Consider the following 21,799-nt stretch of genomic DNA (forward strand, 5'->3'; position numbering starts at 1 on the left):
TTTTTAAAGTACAACAAAGCGTGGATTTTTTAAAAAAATAATTCTTCAAAGTTCAATAAACATGGATTTTTTTTAATATTTTTTCAATGTTAAACAATGCGTGGATTTTATAACAAATATTTTTTTAAGTTCAACAATTCGTGGATTTAAAAAAAAAAATATTTTCAAGGATTTTTATATATTTAAAGACTTTTTTCTAAATATTTTTTAATGTTTAACAAAGCGTGAATTTAAAAAAAAAATGTATTTTCATGGATTTTTATATATTTAAAGATTTTTTTTCTAAATATTTTTTAATGTTTAACAAAGGGTGGAATTTTTTTAAATAATTTTCCAATGTTCAACAACGCGTGGATTTATAAAAAAATATTTTTTCAATATTCAACAATGTGTGGATTTTTAAGGACTAATTTTTCAAGGATTTTTTTAAAATATTTTTCAATGTTCAACAAAGCGTGGGCTTTCTTATAAAAATGTGGATTTAAAAAACGTATTATTTTAAAGTTCAACAAAGCATGGATTTTTTAAAATATTATTATATTTTCAAAGTTCGAAAGTAGTGGTTTAAAAATACATTTTTTTTAAAGTTTAACAAAGCGTTAATTCATTAAAAATATCTTTTTCAATGTTCAACAAAGCATGGGTTTTCTTATAGAAAATTTTTTTTTTCAAAATTCGACAAAGCGTGGATTTGAAAAAAATTTATTTTTCAATGTTTGAAAAGCATATGTATTTTTTTAAATATTTTTTCAAAGTTCGTAAGGGCGTGGAGTTTTAAAAAAATATTTTTTTAATGGTTCAACAAATCGTAAATTGTTTAGAACTTTTTTTCAAAGTTCAACAAAGATTTTATAAAAATATTTTTAAAAGTTCAATGAACCGTGGATCATGGGAAGCTACTCATAAAAAAATTAAATTTCATATCTTTTCCAGAAACGTTTATTCTTTCTTTCCCTTTTTAATTCGAATTTTTGAATTTGAATACTACAGCGTATACGTGTTGATAAGAACATTTAAAAAAAGTAGCCTTGTCTTGTTCTGAATAATAATTTTTGGGTCCTCAAGATACATATTATTCCCTAAGATTATAAGTCCTTAAAACATATTTTTATAAAATCATTGAGAACATATTTGTAACAAAAATTTATGTTGTTGGAGTCCTTGAGGAACCTATTTTAAAAAAATCATCGCAGAATCTTGAGGAAATATTTTTTTTAGAAAATATACGTTTTTTAGAATGCCGGAAAATGTACGTTCATTAGAATCATAGAAAAATTATTTTTAATAAATCCACGATTAGTAGGATCCTTGAACAAAAAAAATCTACGTTTGTAGGAGCCCTAAAAAATATTGTTTTTGAGAATCCACATTGGTCATTGATTTTTAAAAATATATTTAAAAAAATCTAGCTCTGTGACAACCCCTAAATTTGGAGTTCTTGAAAAAAATATTTTTATAGAATCCACGTTGTTTGGATTCCTTTAAAATATATTTTTATAAAATATACGTTTATTGGAATCCTTGAAAAATATTTATATAAAACCCACGTTTATTGGAGTCCTTGAAAAAAAATATCTGTATATTCTTTATAAAATCCACATTTATTGTAGTCTTTGAAAAAAAATAATTTTTATAAAATCCACGTTTATTGCAGTCCTTGAAAAAAATATAAAATCCACTTTTGTTGGAATCTTTGAAAAGATATTTATATAAAATCCACGTATATTATAGACCTTGAAAAAAATGTTTTTATAAAATCCACTTTTATTGGAGTCCTTGAAAAATTATTATTTTTTTAAATCCACGTTTATTGGAGGCCTTAAAAAATATTTTTATAAAATCCACGTTTATTGGAGTCCTTGAAAAAATGTTTTTATAAAATCCACATTGATTGAAGTCCTTGAAAAATATTTTATTTTTGTAAAATCCACGTTTATTTGAGTCCTTGAAAAAATGTTTTTATAAAATCCACATTGATTGAAGTCCTTGAAAAAAATATTTTTATAAAATCCCCGTTTATTTGCAGTCCTTGAAAAACAATTTATAAAATCCATGTTTATTGGAGTCCTTGAAAAAAATATTTTTTATAAAATAGACGTTTATTGGAGTCCTTGAAAAAAATATTTTTTATAAAATCCACGTCTATTGGAGCCCTTGAAAAATATTTTTATAAAATCCATGTTTATTGGAGTCCTTGAAAAAATATTTTTTATAACATCCAGTTTTATTGGAGTCCTTGAAAAAAATATTTTTATAAAATCCACGTTTATTGGAGTCCTTTTTTTTGGAGTCTATGAAAAAAATCCATGTTAATGACATATGTATGGGAGCGTATACGTGTTGTCACAACGTATACAACACATGAGTCCATGTTATTCAATTACTCATAAAATTCCAAATTACCCTTAACCCTTTAAAATTAAAACAATGTTTTGATAAATTTCTAATTCCATGCTTGCCCTAAAATTTTTAAATGTTATCCAAATCCTTTTTGCATGGCCAAGTATTCTTGGAAAAGAGTTCCACCAATAAAAAATCCCTTTTTGGAAATCAAATTGAAAATTCATTGACTGATATATGCAACCCTTCTCTCCACTTTTCTCTCGCTCTCTGTTTCTCCCTCTCTCCTCTCCCCAGCATCTGATCAAATAGCCCATAAATATTCCGGTATTTGTCTGTTTATTTGTCAGACATCATGTTCTGGACGGGGTGGCAGGAGGATTCTCTTCTTTGCGGTCTGGACCCAACCTTGCCGTATTCTAAAACGAACATTTCAAAAACATTTTATTTTAGAATAGCAATGACGACAGGATGGTTGGGCTGTGTTTACAAATATTTCCTGAATTTTTATTGATCTTTCATCCATAATCCACACAGCCACACGCACAGACACATGCACACACACCACCCTCACACCGAGCACCAAACAAGTAGCCAAGTGTAATGTAAACACCAGAATTGATGCCTCAATAAATTTCAATTTTTATTACATTTAAGTGTGAACCAACGTCCTGTCTGTGTATTTTAGAAAATGATTTATGGCCAGCTTGAATTCTATATTTTTTTCTTGTTCTTCAGTTCAGGTGAAGAGATGATAAATTTAGCCAAATTGACAGAGTGAGGTCAGTATTGGCGAAACATGCGGTTAAAGTGTTTATAAATTAAACGTTGAGGAAGGTGGCGGCCAATTTTGGTTGTTGGAAAGAAAAATAGGAATCAATAAATTTTCTAAGAATTCATATTTTGACCCATATACGGGGTGGGATAAAAAAACAGCGACAAAGTCAAACGCCATAATTTTTACATTTTTGTTCGGAAATATCATCAAATTTTAGAATAATCCACTTTCATTGGAGTCCTTGAAAAAAATATTTTTATAAAATCCACATTTATTAGAGTCCTTGAAAAAAATATTTTTATGAACTCCACATTTATTAGAGTCCTTGAAAAAAATATTTTTATGAACTCCACATTTATTAGAGTCCTTGAAAAAGTATTTTTATAAAATCCACGTTTATTGGAGTCCTTGAAAAAATATTTTTATAAAATCCACTTTTATTGAGTCCCTGAAAATTTTTTTTTATAAAATCCACATTTATTGGAGTCCTTGAAAAAATATTTTTATAAAATCCACATTTATTGGAGTCCTTGGAAAAATATTTTTATAAAATCTACGTTTATTGGAGTCGTTATAAAAATATGTTTATAATACCCACCTTTATTGGGGTCCTTTAAAAAAATATTTTTATCAAATCCACGTTTATTGGAGGCCTTGAAAAAATATTTTTATTAATATCCACGTTTATTGGAGTCCTTAAAGAAAATATTTTTATAAAGTCCACTTTTATTGGAGTCCTTGAAAAAATATTTTTATAAAATCCCCGTTTATTGGAGTCCTTGAAAAAATTTTGTTTATAAAACCCACTTTTATTGGAGTCATCGAAAAAAATATTTTTACAAAATCCACATTTATTGGAGTCTTTGAAAAAATATTTTTATAAAATCTACATTTATTGGAGTCTTTGAAAAAAATATTTTTATAAAACCCGCGATTATGGGAGACCTTGAAAAAAATATTTTTATAAAGTCCACTTTTATTGGAGTTCTATAAAAAAATATTTTTATAAATTCCACTTTTATTGGAGTTCTATAAAAAAATATTTTTATAAAACCCATATATACAACGTATACGCCCACATGGACATGTGAGTAGTTTTGCTTGGATTTTCATCGAATTTTCTAAAGTTGGAATATAAGGACGAAAAAACTACAGATTCGTAGAAAAAAAGTCACGGAAAAAAATTATTTTTTAAAAAAATATTTTGGGGAGACTTCCGCTTAAAATGCTAGGCTATGCTATGCATTTTAAGGGGAAGGCTCCTTCAAATAGTTTGTTTTAAAAATTAATAGTATTTTTCTGTTAATTTTTTTCATGAATCTGTAGTTTTTATGTCCTTATATTCCAGCTTTCGAAGAGTTCCGCCAATCACCCAAAAAAAAAAAATAAATAAATAAATAAAAAATAAATAAAAATTATAGAATTCTAGAATTCTCTTTTCCCTAAAAAAATTAAAATAAAACAATTCTAGAAAAAAGTATTTTCCATGAAAATATGATCACTCACAGTCACCATGAAATCGAAACCGAAAATTTGAGTTCGTCGAAAATTCGATTCTGATTGGATTTATTATTAGTTTTTTTTTTCTTCTTCGCCCTCCCTTCCCACCTCAATGACTCCACTTTCGCACCACATAGTTCCATGACTTAGCCGGCAAAAAAAATAATTATCAATATCTGATGAAAATAAATATTATCTCTTTTTTTTATTGATAATCAATTGATAATTGATACCTATCAGACGTCATGTCATTGTCAAACTGACTTCATGTGGCTGATGAAAAACAGAAGAAGGAGCATTGAAACAAATCGAAATGAAGCAAATAATTGGTTGGTTACAGAGGTCAATTTTTTTGTTTTTGCCACGAATATAGTTATCTGCATGATATCAATTTGCAAATACTGAAATAAAAAAAAATATATTTTTTTATTTACTTAATTAAAGTGATGATAAAAAGGAGAGAGGGAGATATGGGAAGAGAGTAAAGAAGAGGAGAGGCTGGGTAAAAAAAAGGATTTTTGTCCTGTAAATAAATATTTCTAAAAAATCCACAGTTGTTTAATTATTAACAAATTATAAACTTTGAAAAAAATATTTTTTATAAAATCCACGCCTTGTTGAACTTTGAAAAAAATATTTTTTATAAAATCCACGCCTTGTTGAACTTTGAAAAAAATATTTTTTATAAAATCCACGCCTTGTTGAACTTTGAAAAAAATATTTTTTATAAAATCCACGCCTTGTTGAACTTTGAAAAAAATATTTTTTATAAAATCCACGCCTTGTTGAACTTTGAAAAAAATATTTTTTATAAAATCCACGCCTTGTTGAACTTTGAAAAAAATATTTTTTATAAAATCCACGCCTTGTTGAACTTTGAAAAAAATATTTTTTATAAAATCCACGCCTTGTTGAACTTTGAAAAAAATATTTTTTATAAAATCCACGCCTTGTTGAACTTTGAAAAAAATATTTTTTATAAAATCCACGCCTTGTTGAACTTTGAAAAAAATATTTTTTATAAAATCCACGCCTTGTTGAACTTTGAAAAAAATATTTTTTATAAAATCCACGCCTTGTTGAACTTTGAAAAATATATTTTTTATAAAATCCACGCTTTGTTGAACTTTGAAAAAAATATTTTTTTATGAAATCCACGCCTTGTTGAACTTTGAAAAAAATATATTTTTTTAATATCGTCGTCTTGTTGAACTTTGAAAAAATATTTTTTTATAAAATCCACGCCTTGATGAACTTTGAAAAAAATATATTTTTTTAATATCGTCGTCTTGTTGAACTTTGAAAAAATATTTTTTTATAAAATCCACGCCTTGATGAACTTTGAAAAAATATTTTTTTATAAAATCCACGCCTTGATGAACATTGAAAAAATATTTTTTTTATAAAATCCACGCCTTGATGAACTTTGAAAAAATATTTTTTTATAAAATCCACGCCATGTTGAACTTTGAAAAAATATTTTTTTATAAAATCCACGCCTTGTTGAACTTTGAAAAAATATTTTTTATAAAATCCACGCCTTGTTGAACTTTGAAAAATATTTTTTTATAAAATCCACGACTTGTTGAACTTTGAAAAAATATTTTTTGTAAAATCCACGCCTTGTTGAACTTTGAAAAAATATTTTTTTATAAAATCCACGCCTTGATGAACTTTGAAAAAATCTTTTTTTATAAAAACCACGCCTTGTTGAACTTTGAAAAAAATATTTTTTATAAAATCCACGCTTTGTTGAACTTTGAAAAAAATATTTTTTATAAAATCCACGCCTTGTTGAACTTTGAAAAAAATATTTTTTATAAAATCCACGCCTTGTGGAACTTTGAAAAAAATATATATATTTTAAAAATCTATGCTTCTTTGAACTTTGAAAAAAATATTTTTTATAAAATCCACGCCTTGATGAACTTTGAAAAAAATATTTTTTATAAAATCCACGCCTTGTTGAACTTTGAAAAAAATATTTTTTATAAAATCCACGCCTTGTTGAACTTTGAAAAAAATATTTTTTTATAAAATCCACGCCTTGATGAACTTTGAAAAAATATTTTTTTATAAAATCCAGGTCTTTTTGAACTTTGAAAAAATATTTTTTTATAAAATCCACGCCTTGTTGAACTTTGAAAAAAATATTTTTTATAAAATCCACGCCTTGTTGAACTTTGAAAAAAATATTTTTTATAAAATCCACGCCTTGTTAAACTTTGAAAAAAATATTTTTTATAAAATCCACGCCTTGTTAAACTTTGAAAAAAATATTTTTTATAAAATCCACGCCTTGTTGAACTTTGAAAAAATATTTTTTATAAAATCCACGCCTTGTTAAACTTTGAAAAAAATAGTTTTTTATAAAATCCACGCCTTGTTGAACTTTGAAAAAAATATTTTTTATAAAATCGACGCCTTGTTGAACTTTGAAAAAAATATTTTTTATAAAATCCACGCCTTGTTAAACTTTAAAAAAAAATAGTTTTTTATAACATCCACGCCTTGTTGAACTTTGAAAAAATATTTTTTATAAAATCCACGCCTTGTTGAACTTTGAAAAAAAATATTTTTTATAAAATCCACGCCTTGTTGAACTTTGAAAAAAATATTTTTTATAAAATCCACGCCTTGTTAAACTTTGAAAAAAATATTTTTTATAAAATCCACGCCTTGTTAAACTTTGAAAAAAATATTTTTTATAAAATCCACGCCTTGTTGAACTTTGAAAAAATATTTTTTATAAAATCCACGCCTTGTTGAACTTTGAAAAAATATTTTTTATAAAATCCACGCCTTGTTAAACTTTGAAAAAAATAGTTTTTTATAAAATCCACGCCTTGTTGAACTTTGAAAAAAATATTTTTTATAAAATCGACGCCTTGTTGAACTTTGAAAAAAATATTTTTTTATAAAATCCACGCCTTGATGAACTTTGAAAAAATATTTTTTTATAAAATCCACGCCTTGATGAACTTTGAAAAAATATTTTTTTTATAAAATCCACGCCTTGATGAACTTTGAAAAAATATTTTTTTATAAAATCCACGCCATGTTGAACTTTGAAAAAATATTTTTTTATAAAATCCACGCCTTGTTGAACTTTGAAAAAATATTTTTTATAAAATCCACGCCTTGTTGAACTTTGAAAAATATTTTTTTATAAAATCCACGACTTGTTGAACTTTGAAAAAATATTTTTTGTAAAATCCACGCCTTGTTGAACTTTGAAAAAATATTTTTTTATAAAATCCACGCCTTGATGAACTTTGAAAAAATCTTTTTTTATAAAAACCACGCCTTGATGAACTTTGAAAAATATTTATTTATAAAATACACCCCTTGATGAACTTTGAAAAAATATTTTTTTATAAAATCCACGCCTTGTTGAACTTTGAAAAAATATTTTTTATAAAATCCACGCCTTGTTGAACTTTGAAAAAAATATTTTTTATAAAATCCACGCCTTGATGAACTTTGAAAAAATATTTTTTTATAAAATCCACGCCTTGATGAACTTTGAAAAAATATTTTTTTATAAAATCCACGCCTTGATGAACTTTGAAAAAATATTTTTTTATAAAATCCACGCCTTGATGAACTTTGAAAAAATATTTTTTTATAAAATCCACGCCTTGATGAACTTTGAAAAAATATTTTTTTATAAAATCCACGCCTTGATGAACTTTGAAAAAATATTTTTTTATAAAATCCACGCCTTGATGAACTTTGAAAAAATATTTTTTTATAAAATCCACGCCTTGATGAACTTTGAAAAAATATTTTTTTATAAAATCCACGCCTTGATGAACTTTGAAAAAATATTTTTTTATAAAATCCACGCCTTGATGAACTTTGAAATAATATTTTTTATAAAATCCACGCCTTGTTGAACTTTGAAAAAAATATTTTTTATAAAATCCACGCCTTGTAGAACTTTGAAGAAATATATATTTTTTATAAAATCCACGCCTTGTAGAACTTTGAAAAAATATTTCTATATAAAATCCACGCCTTGTAGAACTTTGAAAAAATATTTCTATATAAAATCCACGCCTTGTAGAACTTTGAAAAAATATTTTTTTATAAAATCCACGCCTTGATGAACTTTGAAAAAATATTTTTTTATAAAATCCACGCCTTGTTGAACTTTGAAAAAAATATATTTTATAAAACCCACGCCTTGTTGAACTTTGAAAAAAATATTTTTTATAAAATCCACGCCTTGTTGAACTTTGAAAAAAATATATTTTATAAAACCCACGCCTTGTTGAAGTTTGAAAAAAGATACTTTTTATAAAATCCACGCCTTGTTGAAGTTTGAAAAAAATATTTTTTATAAAATCCATGCCTTGTTGAACTTTGAAAAAATATTTTTTATAAAATCCATGCCTTGATGAACTTTGAAAAAAATATTTTTTATAAAATCCACGCCTTGTTGAACTTTGAAAAAAATATTTTTTATAAAATCCACGCCTTGTTGAACTTTGAAAAAAATATTTTTTATAAAATCCACGCCTTGTTGAACTTTGAAAAAAATATTTTTTATAAAATCCACGCCTTGTTGAACTTTGAAAAAATATATTTTTATAAAATCCACGCCTTGTTGAACTTTGAAAAAATATTTTTTATAAAATCCACGCCTAGACGAACTTTGAAAAAATATTTTTCATAAAATCCACGCCTAGCTGAACTTTGAAAAATATTTTTTATAAAATCCACGCCTTGTGGAACTGTGAAAAAATATTTTTTTATAAAGTCCACGCCTTGTTGAACTTTGAAAAAAATATTTTTTTATAAAGTCCACGCCTTGTTGAACTTTGAAAAAAATATTTCTTATAAAATCCACGCCTTGTTGAACTTTGAAAAAATATTTTTATATAAAATCCACGCCTTGTTGAACTTTGAAAAAATATTTTTTATAAAATCCACGCCTTGTTGAACTTTGAAAAAATATTTTTATATAAAATCCACGCCTTGTTGAACTTTGAAAAAATATTTTTTTTATAAAATCCAAGCCTTGTTGAACTTTGAAAAAATATTTTTATATAAAATCCACGCCTTGTTGAACTTTGAAAAAATATTTTTTTTATAAAATCCACGCCTTGTTGAACTTTGAAAAAAATATTTTTTTATAAAATCCACGCCTTGTTGAACTTTGAAAAAAATATTTTTTTATAAAATCCACGCCTTGTTGAACTTTGAAAAAATATTTTTTATAAAATCCACGCCCTGTTGAACTTTGAAAAAATATTTTTTATAAAATCCACGCCTTGTTGAACTTTGAAAAAAATATGTTTTTATAAAATCCACGCCTTGATGAACTTTGAAAAAATATTTTTTTTATAAAATCCACGCCTTGTGGAACTTTGAAAAAAAAATATTTTTTATAAAATCCACGCCTTGTTGAACTTTGAAAAAATATTTTTTATAAAATCCACGCCTTGTTGAACTTTGAAAAAATATTTTTTTATAAAATCCACGCCTTGATGAACTTTGAAAAAAATATTTTTTATGAAATCCACGCCTTGTTGAACTTTGAAAAAAATATTTTTTATAAAATCCACGCCTTGGTGAACTTTGAAAAAATATTTTTTATAAAATCCACGCCTTGTTGAACTTTGAAAAAATATTTTTTATAAAATCCACGCCTTGTTGAACTCAACAAAAATTTTTTTTTATAAAATCCACGCCTTGTTGAACTTTGAAAAAATATATTTTTATAAAATCCACGCCTAGTTGAACTTTGAAAAAATATTTTTTAATTCACCCAGTTTCCCAGGACTTACACTTGAACGATGAACTACAATCTAAATTCGGAAATTCTACATTTTTCGGCAGAGAATCAAAAGAAGGGCAAGGAGGAATAAAAGTTGCTGTAAAAGCTACGAAATTGATTTCTATGAAACCACAAAAATATACATTTTAGTTATTTTTCCGAACATCAAGAAAGATATGCGATTTTCTGATTCAAATATCAATTTTCTCTTGAAAATTTCAAAGTATAAATGTGGCCAGATCATCAGCCTCAGCCAATTATGAATAAAAGATTCCCCGGTCCATATGACGTATTTGGTATTACAACATGTATACGCTCTGTAGGTCCATTGATTTTGATGTACGCCATTGCGTATACGTTGTGACAGCATGTATACGCCTTGGACATTGTTTTCTCACAGAATTTAAATTTTTCATTTCAAAATAAAAAAAATTGAAAATCCATAACTGCAACACTATTGCGAACGGTTGGTGGTAGATTTATTAGAATTAATACGATTGCTGTTGTTGTTAGTTGCTTGCCATTGCAATTCCTATTAAAACCATACAACTCATCACGTTGTCCTTTTGACTTGGGACTTATTCGATTAAATTTATAATCTCTTTTTGTACATACTACACTTTTTTTGACCCGCTATGCTTTACAAATGTAAATAGGATCGAAAAAAATGAGGAAGAGAAAACTGAATTGCAATGCATTTTTATTGAGCCCATAGAAGCGGGAGAGTAGCAAAAAAACGCATTTGATGCGGAATGATGTAAACAAAAACCGGCTTGAATATTTTTAGAATACATCTGCAGCAAATGACGAAATAAAAAATGGGTTCTAATAAATGAAGGGTATGGAAAAAAATTTAAAAGAGGATTTTTTTATGAAAAAAATAGAATTGGAAACAAGCAGCTTTTTTGTAAGTTCGGCCGGACCGAAGTTTAATACCCTCCAACATTTGGTACGAATTTGGCAATTTTCAAAAAATAAAATCCTTAAAAAATTCTGTTAAAATATTAAAAATACCGAATTTAGTCGTTATATTAGGGTCTATACTACGACATGGACCTGCATAGACAAGTTTTGTCATAAGCCATTACAAAATTCAAATGCGATACTTGAAAAAAAAAACCAAATTTGAAGTAATTCCGGTGAATAATGTCGCTGAAATCATCAAAATACCGTATATCGGGAGGTACCGTTATATAAGGGCTCTACGAAGACGTGGACCTGCATAGACAATTTTCTGTCATAGGCTGTATTATCCATTATGAACTTCAAATACAAAATTTGAAACATTTCCGGTAAATAATGTCGCTAATATCATCAAAATTCCGAATATCGGGAGGTTCCGTTATATAGGGGCTATACAAAAAGTGGACCTATTTTCATTTCAATACCAAATGTCCTGCAGATATAATACACATTTGAGTAAAATTTTATCAATCTACTTTAATTCGTCCGGAAGCTAGAGTTATTTCCACAGACGGACAGATGTATAGACGGACGGACATCGCTAAATCGACATAGAATTTTATGCAAAGCACTTGCTTGAGGTGATCGACATTTAAGTATTTTTTAGTACCAACCTTGCTCTCCAAAATATTTCAGTCCAACGGATTGGTATCCGGAGAAATTAAATGCGAGGAACCTCATTTTGTAACCATTCTTGGGTGGCGCGTACTGAGTGCGATGGTGCTAAGTCTTGTTGGAATGCCCAAGGTATGCGGAAAAAATGTTGGCGTGCCCAAGGCTTTAATACAACCTCCAGAAAATTTTCGCGATAATAATTGCCGTTTATTCTGATGCCACGGTCGATTAATACGAGCGGAGAGCGTAATGTTATGGCGGCCCACACCATCACCATGGCCGGCGCTTGAGTTCTGGCGGCCAACCGAAGGTGCACATTTTCAGCTGACTCCTTTGGCAAGTAACACGACATTTTGTTGGTTCGCAAACTAATGGAGAACGAATGTTTTCTCATCGAAAAAAATCAAATTCGGCAGTTCACCACTTTCGGCCAAGCCAAGCAACTATTTAGCTCTTTTGAGTCTATTTTCTTGCTGTTGGGGTGTCAATTCATTCACTTTTTGGAATTTCAATGGCTCCACCCCAAGCTCATTTTTCAATATTTGCCGAATGGAATATTGCGATATGTTCAGCTCACGAGAAATTTTTTGGCCACTGCGACGCAGATTTCGATCAAGTCGCTTCCTTACTTTTCGAACCATTTTTGGTGATGTCGGGCTACGCTACTAGTATCACGGTAACGAGCGATGGTCTAGAGACACAAAAGATTTATTCACATTTAAATGCTGGACTGCTCCAACGATAGCCACTTGTGGCTTTCCAGCCAAATATAAAGAAATCACACTATCACGCTTGAATTCCGAACACGAATAATTTTTTTTCTGGAAAATTGTCAGCAAAATGCTTTTCTATGCTTGTAAATAATATAATAAGCTGTCACTGGAATATTTTTAACAGCTGTCGGAGCAGTGGCTAAGAAATGACAGCAGTCTGAAATTGGTTGCAGTTTTTTCATCTCACCCTGTATGTCTGCCATCGGGGATTTTTTGAAAATATTTTTCATGAACTATCTATCATAACAGATATTTTGAATAAAATTTTGAATCGTTATTTACAATTGCAGATTTTTTGAGAAAATATTTTGTAAAAGTCGTAGCCGATTTTTTTTAATATTTTTTGAAAAATTTCTTCCGAAGAGAATTTTTGAAAATTTTTTTAAATTTCCCACAGAAAATCCTTATTAAGAGATTGTGAATTTTCTTTTAATATTTTAATGGATTTTTAATATTTAAGTGGATTCCGCTTGAGAAGACATACGTAATGTTTTAAATTCAATTTTTAATGGTTTTTTGATATTGTCGATTTTTTAAGAAAATATTTTTGAAAAGATCTTTATCATAGTGATTTTTTTTAAATATTTAAAAAATAAATCTTCTTTAGAGAATTTTTGAAAAAAGTGAATTCCGCTAGAAAACATTCAAAATTATTTAAATTCAATTTTTAATGGTTTTTGATATTGTCGATTTTTTAAGAAAATATTTTCTAATAGATTTTTATCATAGTGATTTTTTTAAAATATTTAAAAAATAAATCTTCTTTAGAGAATTTTTGAAAAAAATAAAAATAAAAAAATAATTTAATTTTTCTTTTTTTTTTCACATTTTCCCCAGAAAATCCTCTTTAAGTGATTGTGGATTTTCTGTTAATATTTTAAAGATTTTTTAAGAAAATAATTTTTAAAATATCTTTGCCACATTTAAAAAAAAATTCTTCTTTAGAGAATTTTTGAAAAAAGTGAATTCCGCTAGAAAACATTCAAAATTATTTAAATTCAATTTTTTATTGGTATTTTGATATTGTCGATTTTTTAAAAAAAATTTTTAAAAGATCTTTATCATAGTGATTTTTTTTAAACATTTAAAAAATAAATCTTCTTTAGAGAATTTTTGAAAAAAAAAATAAAAATAAAAAAATAATTTAATTTTTCTTTTTTCACATTTTCCACAGAAATTCCGCTTTAAGTGATTGTGGATTTTCTGTTAATATATTAAAGATTTTTTAAGAAAATAATTTTTAAAACATCTTTGTCATTCGGGACTTTTTTTTTTAATTTTCTTAAAAACTTTCTTCTTTAGAGAAATTTCGAAAACATAAAAATATATAAGAAAATATTTCAAATTTTATTTTTTTAACATTTTTTTCCTCTAAATCTTACAACCACAAGTGGAGAAAGATGAAAATGATTATAAGTGCGGTTGTAAGATTTAGCGGATTTTCCAAAAGAATTTTAGTTTTATTTAATTCTTTGGTTCCTCTTCTGTTCACGGATAAGTGAACATGTTTTTATAATAAAAGAGAATAGCGGGGCTACCTAGTGTAGATGAGAGGGATTTGTTAAACTGGGATCTTCTTAATACAGTCCACATGAAATAAGATAAGAAAATGTGGTGAGCAGACCTTCGAGTTAGAAATAAATAATACAGAATTTTCAATTGCTGCATGTGTTATGGTGGAGTTAGATTATGGGATGTAATCTTTACTCAGACTGATAAGCAAGTGCAACATGTTTGCTTGTCACATGTGAGATAGCTATGCGTGTGTATGACCTCCCCCTAAGATTAATGGTGGCATGGTGCATATGCATGTGTACGGTTGGTATCTATCTCTCTCTCTCTCTCTCTCTCTTATTTACACTTAATTATAATTTAGGTTAAGTCATATTATCACAACTAGTTCTTAAGAAATGTTTTTAATAAATAAATTCAGTGTCTTACAAACGCTCAAACGGAAAAGACTTTGCGTCTTTTAATAATTGATCCCAATTTACATTGGTCCACCGAGCCGGATCGGTAGAATAAATGTTGAAGAATTTGCCTTAACATCGAGGAAATTCTATCAGGCTAAAATTGGTCTTCAAGAGTGGAAAATTACCGAGCTAAAACTACTGCTGGAATTGTTCCCATACAGAAGAAATTTATAAGCCAAATAAAAGGATGCTGAGTCAGAAGGAGACTTCAGCACAGAAGACTGTGGTGGCGGTGCACACCGAGGGGGCTTCATATTTGAAATCTTCAGAAAGAAGGGGTGATGCATATGCCCAGGAGGACGAATCGGTGAAACGGCCGGCAATGATGAAAATAAAGGAAGAGGCTGCCACTCTTCTCGAAATGATGGGTACAATTATGGAAATAATGAGTACCTTAAAGACGGAAGAAGCCATAGAAGGCGTATTTGACTTCGCCAAAGAAAAAATTATGGACGCGGCAAGAGACATAATATTGTATCCAGACGTTCAAAGGCGGTTTTTAGAGATGCTTCTAAAGAAGTCGAAACTAGCCGCTGCTATCAGAGCAAGTCAGCCGAATGGGACAGCGAAGCTGTATTTGGAAGATGTTAAGATCATCTTTAAAGTCACGCAGGCTCTTAATGTGGAGGCCAAAGAGAAAGTCCTTGGCTTGAAGAAACAAGTGGCCTGCATAACATCCAAATTGGACGTCGAGCGAGAGGGGCGCGAAGCAGCGGTAGCCGCAATGAGAAAAATGGAAGGTGATATTAAGGAAATGGAGTTTGCTTTGATTTCACAGAAAGATGAAAAAGAAGATGCCTTCAAACTTGTCTCCAAATTGAAGGAGGAAGTCGAAAATGCTGTGTGTGTTACCGAGAATACCAAGGACAAATTACGAGCGGCTAAACAGGAGGCAGAACGCGAGGGCAAGGCGTTGAAGGCGGTAATAAGACAACTTAGTGATGAGTTGTCTTGTGCAAACAGAGGACGACTTGCAGCTGCAACCGAACGTGACGGGTTGGCTGCAAATCTAGAAGCTGGTGAAGAAAAAGAAAGAAGGATATTTCTGCTGGAGGCTGAAGTATTGCAACTTAAGGAAGAGTTGCTCATATCGCAGAAAGCATCCAAAATCGAGGCTGATGAATTGGCTGCAAAACTAGTGGTCAATATCAACGAAGATATGATGGTTGAAGAAGTTAATATGGAAGACCCAATTGCCGAAAGAGAACCAACTTTGGAAAAGTTAGATGAACAGCTCCCTGGAAAACTGGACACAGGGAGATTGGAAGAAGTCGAAGATAAGCTGTTTGCCAGCGAGTTTAAAACTAAGAAGAAAAGCAATATGCGTCGCTGGAGTAATAAGATGCTGGAAGACGGTCAAGTTGTGATGAAGATGTCTAGTGGAAGTGGTGCAGCGAATAAAATACAAGCCGGAGTGACAGAAAATTTTGAACACAGGAACGATAAACTGTCCAAAGTCGGTAAGATGGCGCTACCAGAGAAGGATGAGAACTTTGGTCGCAGAAAGAAAACAACACATAAAATGGATTCAGCCTGGAAATTGAAGCCGGCAGATAAAGGAGGTGGGATGTTCAAGAGAGACAGGCTGGAAAGATGGAGGAGTTACTTGGGTGCTATAACTTAACTTCTTTTCTCTCAAAATGTCACTTCTATTAGATCTATTTTATTGTTCATATTTGTAATTTTTATATTTTATATATATTTTTGCCCCTGCCAAGAATGTTCACGGATAAGTGAACATGTTTTTATAATAAAAGAGAATAGCGGGGCTACCTAGTGTAGATGAGAGGGATTTGTTAGACTGGGATCTTCTTAATACAGTCCACATGAAATAAGATAAGAAAATGTGGTGAGCAGACCTTCGAGTTAGAAATAAATAATACAGAATTTTCAATTGCTGCATGTGTTATGGTGGAGTTAGATTATGGGATGTAATCTTTACTCAGACTGATAAGCAAGTGCAACATGTTTGCTTGTCACATGTGAGATAGCTATGCGTGTGTATGACCTCCCCCTAAGATTAATGGTGGCATGGTGCATATGCATGTGTACGGTTGGTATCTATCTCTCTCTCTCTCTCTCTCTCTTATTTACACTTAATTATAATTTAGGTTAAGTCATATTATCACAACTAGTTCTTAAGAAATGTTTTTAATAAATAAATTCAGTGTCTTACAAACGCTCTAACGGAAAAGACTTTGCGTCTTTTAATAATTGATCCCAATTTACATCTTCTATTGAGCTTTCGATCTCGTCACTTGGGGAAAATTTGTTTTTGTCATTGGAGTTATTTTTTGAAATTCCTCCAGGGGAGAATATCCCAGACAAAAAAAAAAAAAAAAAACAAGTGGACTGATGAGGATTAGTGGCTTTTTCCGAAACCTAGGTATTCCCTGCCTTACGCTCTGGTAAACATTACCATCATTCTCCACTAATAAACAATCGTTGTTTTTATAAAAACAACAATAAAGGGATTAAGCCTGACCATTTTGCAACAGCAAAATACAATGTTCTATAATTTTTAATGGTTATTTACGTTGCTGATTTTTTTAAAAAACATGTTTTTTAAATGTATTTGATTTTTTTATTTTTTTTTTAAAAAAAATTCTTCTATGGAGAATTTTTAAAAACTAAAAAGTATAAAAAAATAATAAATCGATTTTTCTTTTTTTTACTCTTTTAATATTTTTAAGACAACTATACCCTAGTGGATTTTATGAAAATCATATACAATATATTTAAAATATAATTTTTTATGGTTATTTACCGTTGTAGATTTTTTATGAAATTATTTTTTTTTTTTTAATCGTTATCATTGTGGATTTTTTTTTAAACATTTTTTCTTTGGAAAATTGTTGGATTTTCTTTTAATATTTTGAAAATAAATATTCGCTATTGGATTTTAGAAAATGATATACAATATATTTAATATATAATTAATTTTTTAAAACTATTTTTTTTAATTATTATTATTTTTATGGGTTTCTTTTTAATATTTTTAAAAAATTTATTCTTTAGAGAACTATTAAAAAAATATATAAATAAAAAAAAACTAGTTAAATTTTTTTTATTTAAAAGAAAATATTTTTTAAGTGATTGAGGATTTTATTTTAATATTTTGAAGATATATGCTAATGGATTTTTATATTTACCGTTGTAGATTTTTTAAGAAATTATTTTTTTCTTAAAAATTCGTTATCATTGTGGATTTTTTTTTTAAATTTTTTTCTTTGGAAAATTGTTGGATTTTCTTTTAATATTTTGAAGATAAATTTTCACTAGTGGATTTTTGAAAATGATATACAATATATTTAAAATATAATTAACGTTGTAGATTTTTTTTAATTTTTTTTTTCTAAATATCTTTATTTTTGTGGGTTTCTTTTTAATATTTTTAAAATTTTTATTCTTTAGAGAACTATTAAAAAAATATATAAATAAAAAAAATAGTTCAATTTTTTTTTTTATTTAAAAGAAAATATTTTTTAAGTGATTGAGGATTTTATTTTAACATTTTGAAGATATATGCTAATGGATTTTTATATTTACCGTTGTAGATTTTTTATGAAATTATTTTTTTTTTTAAATCGTTATCATTGTGGATTTTTTTTTTTAAATTTTTTCTTTGGAAAATTGTTGGATTTTCTTTTAATATTTTGAAGATAAATTTTCACTAGTGGATTTTTTAAAATGATATACAATATATTTAAAATATAATTAACGTTGTAGATTTTTTAAAAATAATTTTTTTTTTAAATATCATTATTTTTATGGGTTTCTTTTCAATATTTTTAAAAACTTTATTCTTTAGAGAGCTATTAAAAAAATATATAAATAAAAAAAATATTTCAATTGTTCTTATTTAAAAGAAAATATTTTTTAAGTGATTGAGGATTTTATTTTAAAATTTTGAAGATATATGCTAATGGATTTTTATATTTACCGTTGTAGATTTTTTATGAAATTATTTTTTTTTAAATCGTTATCATTATGGATTTTTTAAAAAAAAAATTTCTTTGGAAAATTGTTGGATTTTCTTTACATATTTCGAAGATAAATTTTCACTACTGGATTTTTGAAAATGATATACAATATATTTAAAATATAATTAACGTTGTAGATTTTTTTAAAATTATTTTTTTTCTAAATATCTTTATTTTTATGGGTTTCTTTTTAATATTTTTAAAAACTTTATTCTTTAGAGAGCTATAAAAAAAATATATAAATAAAAAAAAATATTTCAATTTTTTTTTATTTAACAGAAAATATTTTTTTAGTGATTGAGGATTTTATTTTAATACTTTGAAGATAAATAAATGCTAATAGATTTTTGGAAAAAAAAAAATAAAAAATACAATGATTAAATAAAAATATATTTTACGGCTGGAATTGATTTTTTTGTATTAAAAAATTAAAAAAAAATTGTAGAACTCATCTTTGTATAATTTTAAATTCTTATTTCAAATCTCTTTTTATTTCAGAAAAATTTTCCCACAGCCAAATTATTTTTCAAATATATATTGTTTTTATATATCAAATTGGCAGATAGGAAAGTAGACAAAGAAATTTTTTATCTTCCATAAATCTAAAATTCTGCCTCTCCTGCATCTGTCATTTCGAAATGCATCAGCTCCTTGTAAAAAATGTTGATTGTCTTAATATTATTTAAAAATTGATTCTGCTTTTTCTTAACAATTTTTCTTACCTTAGTTACAAAATATGTTTTTCCAATTCCGTTTTGTCTAAAACAATTTGCAGTTAGTTAAAAAACACATTTTCAATATTTTTTCTTTTAAAAAAAAATAATAATACAAATTTATTTAACACATCACTTTCAAATATCTTGATTTTTTATAAAAATTAATTTTTTTTTTCACAATATTTTCAAATTTTAATTTTTAAATTTTTCTCAAAACTTAAAGAAGAACCAAGTTGAAAAAATCAATTTTCAATTTTTTTTTAATTTAATTTCAATAACCGTTTCCGTACATTTTACAAAATGTCCAACCGTTATGTTCAACACGCCGAGATGAACTGAATGCCAGAGTCGTGAATTGCTAACAAAATAAGGATGCAAAGGCAATGGGCAAAGTAACTGGCAGCAACAACAAAAACAACGATAACGAAGAAGATGATGATTATGATGATGATGATGAGTATTACAACGACAATGACGACGTTTAAACGCTAAACTGCCAACAGCAATAATATTTATGACAGTGACAAAGCCAATGATGATGATGATAATGAGGATTCTCATCATCATCATCACCATTGGGAACATGGAGATAAAAAAACTCAAAAATAAAAGCGAATATTGAGAAAAACAAAAACCCCAAAAACAAAAAAAGAAATATCTTGATAATGAGAAATGTATAACAGCCAGTTGAGAAGCAGTCATTCTCCACTCCACGGGAGGCTTTTGTTTGCATTTGGCATTTTGCCAAAAGATGTAAAACAAACAACCATCAACAACCAATGCCACCATCAACAAGCGCCGAAAAATATGCAACAATGCATTTAGTTGAGCATGCTTGGAATTGGGGGGGGGGGGGGGGGGTATAGAGACCGAATGATGGATAGGCGCCAAACCGCAAGGAAAACGCACACAACACGAAGCTCTCTTTTACGACGAAAAACAAAACAAAACAAAAAATTGCGGTAAATACCACTACATTACAACTGAGAGAGAACGGAGAGAGAGAGAGAGAGAAAGAGACTCTTTCGGTGTGTTTTATGACAATGAAAACACCAATGGCATGAAGAGTAACCATAACGGAATTTTCAAAACAGTTTTAAGAGGGCTACCAAAAACGAGGGTTTTTTGAAAAAATATTTTTTTAAGGACTGCCTTAAAGGTGGATCTTTTAAAAATATTTTTTTCAAATACTGTCATGAATCTGGATTAAATTTGAAATAATTTTTCAAAGACATTCGGAAAATTCTAATTAAAAAAAAAAAAAAATAAAAAAACAAAATAAAATATTTAAAAAAATAATATTTTTTTTCACAAAAAATATTAACAAAATTTTCAATTTTTTTTTTTAAATTCGATCAAATTTTACGAAAATAATACAAAAACCCTCCTAAATTCGAGCTTTTAAACAATCGTTTCATGTCACAAAAAATATTTAAAAAAATTTTTCAATTTTTTTTTAAATTCGAGCAAATTTTGAAATTCATAAAAAATAATAGAAAAATCCTTTTAAATTGGAGCTATTAGACAATCGATCCTTATTCTTGGCAATTTCGAAATTTTCGTCAATTTTTTTTAATATACATAAAAAAAATTAATTGTTTTAATAAAAATCCGACCAAATTTCTGAATTTTTAAAAATAATTGGAGAAAATTCCCAAATTTTAGCTACAATAGAAATTTTTTTAACAAATTTCATTAAAAAATTCTTTAAATTATGGGGAAAAAAATCCGACCAAATTTTGCAATGTGTGTGCTCATTTTAGACCAAAAATTTAGAAATTTTATTAAAAAATATTAATTGTTTTAACGAAAATCCGACCAAATTTCTGATTTTTTTAAATAATTGGAGAAATGTCCCAAATGTTAGCTACAATAGAAATTTTTTAACAAATTTATTAAACCATTCTTTAAATTATTGGAAAAAATCCAACCAAATTTTGGGGGGAAATCCGACCAAATTTTTAAATTTGTGTGCTTATTTTCCACCTAAAATTTGGAAATTTTGAACAAATTCCTTGCAAATATATTGTATTTTTGCGAATAGAAATTCTGACCAAAATGTGAGTCAAAAAAATCCTACAAAGTTTTTAAGTTTTTAAAAATATTCCCAAAATTTTTATAAATTTTAGCTACAATGGAATGTACGACACAAATGTTTTGTCATATTAGGAAATTTTTCATTAAATTCATTTAAAAAAAAAAATTAATTTCAAGAATAATAATCTCGACCAAATTTTGAAATATGTGTGCTCATTTTTAAACAAAAATTTAGAAATTTTGAACAAATTTCTTAATTTTGCGAATAAAAATTCTGACCAGAGTTCGAATTATGTTTATTTTCGATGAAAATAATAAAAATCCTACCAAACTTTT

The 21,799-nt window shown here is 27.5% G+C and overlaps 1 protein-coding gene across 3 annotated transcripts in view; it reads right to left on the minus strand.

Moving 5' to 3' along the window:
• LOC101892094 (PDF receptor) overlaps positions 1–21,799 on the minus strand; it is a 154,410-nt gene that overhangs the window by 110,963 nt on the left and 21,648 nt on the right. The window contains exon 1 of one of the 3 annotated variants that reach the window (XM_011292915.3): positions 19,433–19,547. The exons of 1 other annotated variant lie outside the window; for it this stretch is intronic. The gene's annotated coding sequence lies outside the window, so the exon portion shown is untranslated. Of the gene's footprint in view, positions 1–19,432; positions 19,548–21,799 lie in introns of those variants that run through there. One more of the 3 variants, XM_059118708.1, reaches the window with a different exon arrangement.

The sequence above is a fragment of the Musca domestica genome, unplaced genomic scaffold (assembly GCF_030504385.1).
Source record: "Musca domestica strain aabys unplaced genomic scaffold, Musca_domestica.polishedcontigs.V.1.1 13, whole genome shotgun sequence".
NCBI lineage: Eukaryota > Metazoa > Arthropoda > Insecta > Diptera > Muscidae > Musca > Musca domestica.